Source organism: Oncorhynchus kisutch, linkage group LG12 (assembly GCF_002021735.2).
Source record: "Oncorhynchus kisutch isolate 150728-3 linkage group LG12, Okis_V2, whole genome shotgun sequence".
Lineage (NCBI taxonomy): Eukaryota > Metazoa > Chordata > Actinopteri > Salmoniformes > Salmonidae > Oncorhynchus > Oncorhynchus kisutch.
In genome coordinates this window covers 50,512,188-50,521,216 of record NC_034185.2, presented here as the reverse complement: position 1 = coordinate 50,521,216, position 9,029 = coordinate 50,512,188, and the positions used below count along the sequence as shown (strand labels likewise).

The following is a 9,029-nucleotide window of genomic DNA, read 5'->3' as shown; positions in this document are numbered from 1 at the left end:
ATCCGTGTGTCTAGTTGGAGATGATGCCATGTTGTGCTCATTTTCCAACACAGTGATCATGTTAAAAGTAACACAGCATGTTTTGTCCCTAACTAGACACAGGCCAAAAGGTACAGATGTCAGTTCTACGTTTAGTTTTGATTTACATTTGGTTGAATTGAATATAAAAAGTCACTATGTCATTGAATTTAGGTTCAAAGTTAGGTGAATAAAAATGCTAAATGCCCTGTACGTTGATTACTTTTATCAGATCCAATCAGTTTTCAGTTGATTCAACAACATCGCTAGATTTTTTTTGTGTGTTGAAATTACGTGGAAACAATGTTGATTCAACCAGTTTTTGCCCAGTGGGAGGGGTGTGTCAAAAAAGAATTACACATTGTGTTATATTCCACTGTAAAACGATAGCCATTTATTCAAGTAAAGTTAGACTCAGTGAAATGACGTTGCCATGAGCAGCATTGCAGATATTGAGATGAGTGAGTCACACACAGTATCGGCCCATGTGCACAAGTTTTCTTGACAGTGTACAGTGTTCACAGCATGGACGCCAGGGAACCAAAACAGCAGGGAAGTTGAGCCTCGCGCTTCAACTCTCTTAGTTGTTGTGGAAATTTACCCACTATGCTGTTTACTTTCTGCATCTATGTCATGAGTACACATTTACTACAGTGTTCCCCATACGGAATTTGACAGGAAACACATTTTGTGCACACAAAATATCCTTCTTAAAAACATCTCAAACAATATATTTATTAGATTTTTAGCCAGTCAGATATGCTGTCCAGAGAAACCAACTCAGACAATTGTGTACCTGAGATATAGAAGAATGAACTGTGGTTGGATAGGATATGATTTGTTGCAAACCCAGTATAGCTTGAAGTTTGTCAATGGCGCAGGTTCTCATCCTCCAGGGGGGGTGGCGACATTGTCGTCAGTGTTGCCAATTTAGCAACGTTGTCACTATATTTAGCGAGTCTTCAGACCCCTCCAGCGGCTTTTACTGGTAAAAATTCAGCTACTTTTCAGGCTGCCTTTAGGGAGTTTTGTCACCGAGGTTTTGATAGAATTTCGAGACTTTCCCCACTTAATTCTGCCGTAAACGAGAGTGGGAGAAGGTCACAGCAACGGCGCACCCACAAGCAGCTCTGTTCCTTCGCATGTGGCTAGCTAACTACCAAGCTGGATATGTCCCAGTACCTTTAGACAAGAATGAAAGTCAAGTTATTAAAATACATTTACTGGGACGCCTCAGAAATGTACACTTATTGAGAGGATTAACCAAACTTTGTGTCAGCCTCACATTTATGAGAGTATATCGGTGTTGGTCAAACAGTCCAACCAAGCTAACTATCTAGCTAGCTATCTAACTTGACTAACCTAGCAAGCAAGGAAACAGGATCAAACCCGTCTTAGACACTTAATATTTGTATGAATCAGGGCTAAAACGTTAGCAATTAAATGTTCACCTCATTGAGATAAAGATAACGTTTACCTTGTTTCGTATTCCTCCTGCTGGCTGGCTCACTCCAGGCTGTCAGTTGAACTTTTCATAGTGTGCTGCTTGTGGGCCACAGTGAGGGGGCCTGGCACAGATGCACAAAGTCGGATTCAGGATGTGATTGTGTTGTGTGGTTTCAGCTTTTAACACATTAATATCTGAAATAGCAGAAACTGGCACAAAATGTGTCTGAGTAATGAAATGGTGCTGTTCAACAACATATATTTTGCAAGAGTCATGCTGGACAGATGTTCACAACGGAAGGCCAGGTCAGTGGAACAATCTGTCATGTTTTGGCTATGTCTGCAGAAACACACTCAGGAAGACAACCATGCTCTCGTGTGTTCAGAATAAGCAACTGCATGCCATTTTTTTTCTTCAGTGAGTGACGAAGTCCACAGTTCGTGAACCCAGAGAGCAAGATGACATGTACTCTGTGCCAACCATGAGTCAGAAGTGTTGTTCTGCGTCACAACTCTTATATAACCTCACAGAGGAAATGTGTGTGTTGACTATGGTTCCACTGCCAACAAACTCAACTGAACAGCCTCCTGGTTGACCAAACCAAAGGACATCAAGACAAATAGGAAAAGGGTGAGCGAAGCAAATGTCATTCTAAACTTCACTCAGTAATGACAGAGGCATAATTGTTTTCACCTGTGCGTCGCTTTATTATTCAAATGTCAGATCAGTGCAGACGAAGGAAGGAAGGGAGGCGAGGAAAGGAGGCCACTCTGCACTATTGAGACGCAGCCATTAATGCCGCCAGGTTGACTGGAGCTGATGGAAAGCTTCCTTCCCCTCACTGCATCCCTAACAGCTGACTGCACATGTCAAGTCATGACTTGACTGGTGGTCAAATTACACATGGAAGTTTTTACCCATAGTGGGAATGGCAAAGGTCACCCTTGTGTCACTCTGTGTTGATTAAGTGTGTGTGTGTGTGTGTGCTTGTGTGCGTACATATATGCATACATGGGGTGTGTGTGTGTGTGTGTTAGTGTGTGTGTTGATCAGAGTTATATAACGTGTTGGACATGTTGTTTACCACCCGAGACAGACATCTGTGTGTGCAGTCTGAAACACATGGCTCAGCATTACAAATGAACCAAGAAGTTAATCTTGACTTCTAGCCACTTAGCTAGCAAGTTAGTGAACCAAATGCCAGGCTAGAGCCCTGAGCTGGAGATAATTTCATAGGAACATCTTAGATAGGTAATTTATATAGTTAACAAGGTTTTGGGCACCCCAAATTTTTTATTGTTGATGGTATTGAAAATCATACCATGTGTATTTCAAAATACCCTGGTATACGGTATATACAGTATACTGCCCAAGCCTAGCTTGGGACACAAAGATTGTCAAAACCATGGTAGTTAAACTGTAGCTTCCATTTCCAATTGCCTACTCTATTTGACTTGTAAAAACAAAACATTTCAGCAGTATACATACATCATCATTTATATATTAACTGTCAAATGTGTAGTGTTTCAACTTAAAAATAATATTTATTTTCACTGAGATAAAAGGTTAAGTTAAGTCAACTCGGGGAATCAAGGTGGGTTGACAGAACTAGGTAACAACATCTGTGTTACATGGTAATGTACATATTCGTACAACTGAAACAGATCTCATTTTACAGCATGCAGTGGAAAGCAAAAATAATGTGGCAATGGGCATTTTGTCTACAGGTTTAACAGGCCAAAAGTTCATGTTTAATGACAGTCCCTGTCCATGATACAGTATTTGCACAATCAAATTCAAACACCAAAATGCAAATGGTTATGGCTGCTCTCATGACTCATCTCATTACCTGACAGATAAGAGCGCCAAACATATTTTTCCTTGATATTTACAAACCCCGCTATTCCTCTCCTATATAGCTCAGGAGAAGAGACGTCAGGATCGTGGGTTCAATTCCCGCTGGGGCCACCCATAGGAAAATGTATGCAAGCACCGCTTTGGACGTGTGTCTGCTAAACGGCATATTATTCCAAGAAATCTGGACAGGTTGGGATATTCTCATGTAACCCTGTCAATGTATGACCAGGAAGTAAAGCAACTGCATCACATGTATAATCATCAGTGGTGGTTTTGTCCAGTGGTGCCTCTTTTTGTCAGAGCAGAGTTCTCTAATAATAAAATACTACAAAAGTAATGCACTATCTAGGGAATAGGGTGTCATTTGACTTACAAATAACTTTGAAACACATATTCAGTATATTTAACCCATGAAGCAATGAAACCCAGAACCCTAATGCTACCACTCTCCAGCACCATGCTCTAACTACCATCTGCCTACTCCAATGAGATGTCCATGCATCAAGCCCCAACCCAGCTGGTGGATAGACTCTGCCAGGCTGGCAGGCAAGCTGAGGGCACTAAGGATCATGATCTCTTTGGCTTCGGTGCACTAAAGCTGGGGTTGTCTGAGTGTAATCATCCCCTGATAAAGCCACTTGCACCACAGCTAGTTGCTTGGTGCTAATGCCCAGCACTCACTATCAGCACCACCACTCACTATCACCACCACTACCAACACCACATCCACTCACTACCACCACCACCACCACCACCACCACTCACTATCACTATCACCACCACATCCACTCACCACCACCACTCATACCACCACCACTCACTACCACCACTCACTACCACCACCACCACCACATCCACTCACTACCACCACCACTCACTACCACCACCACTCACTATTACCACCACCACCACCACCACCACTCACTATCAACACCAACACCATATCCACTCACTACCACCACCACCACCATATCCACCACCACCACCACCACCCAATATCACCACCACTCACTACCACCACCACCACCACCACCACTATCACCACCACCACTCACTATCAACACCAACACCACATCCACTCACTCTCACCACCACCACCACTCACTATCACCACCACTCACTATCACCACCACCACCACTCACTTCAACACCAACACCACATCCACTCACTATCACCACCACTCACTATCACCACCACTCACTATCACCACCACTCACTTCAACACCACCACCACCACCACCACCACTCACTATCACCACCACCACATCCACGTACTACCACCACCACTCACTATAACCACCAACACCACATCCACTCACTATCACCACCACTCACTTCAACACCAACACCACATCCACTCACTACCACCACCACTCACTATCACCACCACCACCACATCCACGTACTAACACCACCACTGACTATCACCACCAACACCACATCCACTCACTATCACCACCACCAACACTCACTATCACCACCACCACATCCACTCACTATCAACACCACCACCACCACCAGCAGTCAGTATCACTACCACCACTCACTTTCACCACCAAGCCCTCCTCTATCTGCCCAACAGACACATCTCCCACGGCCGCAGCCAAGAGAGCCTAGGCTATGCACAGTGTGTGTGTATGTGTGTGCGTGAGTGTGTGTGTGTGGTGTGTGTGAGGAAATACAGAAACATGCACACACAATCACATGTACTTACTCACAAGCACACATGCACACACACATCTGTCAGAGCTCAGGGTTGGAGAGCCTGTGAGAGTGTGGAAAGGAGATTTTTGCTGAGGGCTTGCACATTTTGACTTAGAGAGGGTGTCCCTTAGTCACACATACACCTACACACACATATGCACCCTAGCCTCACTGTGCATGTGATTTAGAGCAATGATAAATCAAATCAACTGGCCTTTTATCGTTTGATTTGCATATGATATGTATCAAACTGCCATTTAAAAGGCCCTGCACACAGACTGACATTGAAGTTGTCTGCTCTCGGGCCTAATAGATCAACACTACTGATCCCAGTTCAGTATTAATGTCATTACATTACAGTACAGAGCAAAACACAGTGATGTAGATCCACGGTACTGATCCCAGTTGAGTATTGATGTCATGTAGCACCGATAGCAGATTGATTTGTCAACCATGGTGGGCCTCTCAATTCATTACATTATTACCTGCAATACACTACAGAGGGGAGATCCTAGTACTGTAGATCTACACTGCTGATCCCAGTTCAGTGTTGATGTCATCTTATTACATTACAGTGCAGAGGCGAGAGCCTAGAGTCGCCACGCTGCTGATCCCAGTTCAGTTATTGATGTTCTGTCACCCCCCAGGGCATTAGATTGAGAAGAGACCTGACTCAGCACCCGGACAGAGATGGACTGACCATAGGGAAAGTCTGGCAAATGCCAGATGGGCTGGTCCACATATAGCCCAGCAGGTCTGTCTTAAGTTTGAGTTTTCATGCAGAAATAACATTATTTGGCTAATAATGGAGCCTCAAGGGAAAACAAAATGGGAAAGTGTGGGGCCCTCAAGAAAAAATATTGTGCCAGTGTGTTAGAAATGCCAGGGCCTATTTCTGGTCCCAGTCTGTCCCTGTCTACGAGCCAACAATGAGAAACACACACCATCAGCTATTGTTCAAAATCACTATGCCACTGACCTCATTGATAATAACAGCGCCTGCTGGCTACTGTATATGCAGTAGGGGCTCTTTGATTAGGGTTGGTAGCGGATTGGCGGGAAATGATAATGAAGATGCAATACTTTGACTTTGTATTTGAATTGTTTTAATCAAATGAGCCACAACTACACAGTATAAGAAATGGATGAACATGATTTCAGATTTTTGAATATTGAAAGTCACCATATAAGCATAAAAAGTTAAAATATTTGTATATGGCTATAATCCATTTTCCAGCATGTAATGCCCTTGTTGAGCCCTTGTCACTATGACTAATGGCTATGTCATGCAGTATGGCTCTGAGCACACCATGTTTTTGTGTTTGGATGATTCCAAAATGGCCACATACTTCCTATATAGTGCACAAATTTTGAACATGGCCCATAGTGCACTGCTTTTGACCTGGTCAAAGGTAATGCATTACATAGAGACTAGGGTGTAATTTGGGATGCACTCTGTGTCCTTGACTTTCTGATCCAGTACTACCCAGACAGTGTCCCCAATGGCACCCTATTCCTTAATAATAGTGCACTACTTTGGACCTTTTTTGACCTCATATGTAGGGAATAGGATGCATTTGGGAACGCAAGCCCAGTGTGTTCTGGATCCCACCGCTGCCACCTGCCTGTGTCTGATCTCTAAACATAATCTGTCAGCAAATGAGGAGGGGGAGCTGTACTGCAGAGATTTTCCTTTTTTTACAAGGAGAGATAATGTAGTACTGCTGCCTTCTCCCTCCCCCTATCCCACTCCCTTTTTCTCTCACTCTGTCTCTGTTCTGTTTCTTTCGCTAGCCCTCTCTCTTTTCCTCCCCTCTCCTGCTTCACCTCTCCCTCTCTCCCCCTTCTCTCCTTCCCCTTCCTAGCTCTCTCTTGCTCTCCCACTTGCTCTCCCCCTCTTTCTCTCGCACTAAGCTCTACCCTCTGTCTCTACATTTTTTGATGTACCCCCTCTCTATTTCTCTCTGTCTCTAAACTCTCCACACCCCTCTGTCTCTATCATCTGCTCTCTATTTCTCGCGTTACTACCCTCTCTCTATCCTCTCCTCTCCTGCTTGCTCTCTCTTCTTCTCCCTCTCCCCCTTCCACTCTCACTCAGATTTCTGGGAAATCTGTTGAAGGCTCGATCCTAGATCTGTTGAGGGCTCTATTTACCTCAGCTGTTCTGCTCAGTAGGAACCCTTGTTGCAACTGTCAGTTCAATTATCATGTTTACATAGAAAATATACTCTATGCTAACATTATGTGACTTCCCATAAGAAGATAAGAGCACATGTGTCTTTTTGATTGTTATTTAACTACATTTGCTTATCCGATGTAATGTTCCGAATCCAATTGCAAAGATATTTTTCAGACACAGGTGTAGTATCTTAATTTGAGCCAATTTGCTACAGCAGGAAAATAATCTTGCAGCAACAAGAAATGTGAATTATTATGTGGATTACAATTCATGGACATTTTTGTCAAGTCTGAAATCGTTGTGGTAATTACAAACTTCAGAAGCCTTTTTAAACTTCAAATACACTGCAAGTTTTAAAGTACTCCGGCAACAGGGCGATCAAATTAACGACTACATCTGTAAGGTCCTCAGGAGTCAAATGAACGGAAACAAACAATAACAACGGTCCTTGAAACTATCGTATAGTCCAATTGAAATAACTATTGAACTGCAGGAAATCTTGCAGACTGTGCCTTTAAACTCAGGCAATGCACCATACAGTACATGTTATAAAGTGTAAGGTTGACCACAATGCAATTAGGAAAACACCACTGAAATCAATAGCCAATCACATCGGCCACGGTCGGAAGAGGAAACATGCAGAGACACATGTAAACATATAGATCAAACTGACTTACTACACAGAAACACAACCATATCACAGACACAGTGACACACACTGAGCACAAGACCAAGTGTGCGAAAACACAAGAGAAGCAGAAGGTAAAACGTTCTGTCATTTGCGTGGTATTCCAGCATCGGAGAGATGCAGTCGGTAACTGACAGAGTGGGGATTTGAACCAGGTTGGGGAGGTCAGGAGCGTGACACACACACACACACACACACGATCAATGATGGATCCACCACCCCCTCAGTTATCCCTTCTGCATGAGTGCACTCAAACATGCACAGACACACTTGCACGCACAAACACAAACACACACACACGCATGCACACACACTAACCTCTCTTGCAGTAGATAGAACACATTGTGCCTGTCAGTAAGTACTACGATTGGGTGTACTCCTTTTCCCACAAGCCCCTGCTCACTGGCTCCAGTGCAAGTCGTTTCACTCCTGTGGGGATATCTGATCCGCATTGGAATCCTGTCAGTTTCCCTCTCTCTCTATCTCCCTCGCTCTACTCTTTTTTTCCCCTCACTGTCAGTTTCTCTCTGTCTTTCTAACTCCCCCTCTCCACTGTCTCCTTTTCTGCTTCCCTCTCCTTTCTCCGTATCCCTGTCTCCCTATCTTTCTAGGCATCTGCCTCCCTCTCTCCTCTTTGTCTCCCTATCTGCCTCTCTCTCTTCCTCTCTGGTCTCCCTTTCAGTCTCTCTCTCTCTATCTACCTCTAAATCCTCATCCTCTATCTCTCTATCGATGCAACTATCTTGCACAGTTATAGAAACCTGTCTCAGGAGGGCTAGTATTTTAACAGCCAACCTCAGTTTTCAATAGCTGGGCCCCACTACTGCACCCTGTCTACAAGGGACTATCCTGTATCCACAGACACTGACCCAGGGTATGAGACGCTATGGGACCTGGTCAAAAGTAGTGCACTATATAGGGAACAGGGTATCATTTAGGATGCAGCCATAGAGCGGCTCACTATAGATGGGCAATCCATCTTATTGCGGCTGTGGAGGCTGCTGAGGGGAGGACGACTCTGTCACACCCTGATCTGTTTCACCTGTCCTTGTGATTGTCTCCACCCCCTCCTGGTGTCGCTTATTTTCCCCGGTGTATTTATCCCTGTGTTTCCTGTCTCTCTGTGCCAGTTCGT

The 9,029-nt window shown here is 44.1% G+C and overlaps 1 long non-coding RNA gene across 1 annotated transcript; it reads right to left on the bottom strand.

Annotated features, from left to right (window-relative positions):
- Positions 1-393: 393 nt before the first annotated feature.
- LOC109900362 (uncharacterized) lies at positions 394-8,355 on the bottom strand. Its single transcript, XR_002256594.2, has 3 exons — positions 8,213-8,355; positions 1,496-1,586; positions 394-1,200 (listed from the first exon to the last, which is right to left on the bottom strand). It is a non-coding gene; the product is annotated as an uncharacterized LOC109900362 (long non-coding RNA).
- Between the last annotated feature and the right edge of the window lie 674 nt (positions 8,356-9,029).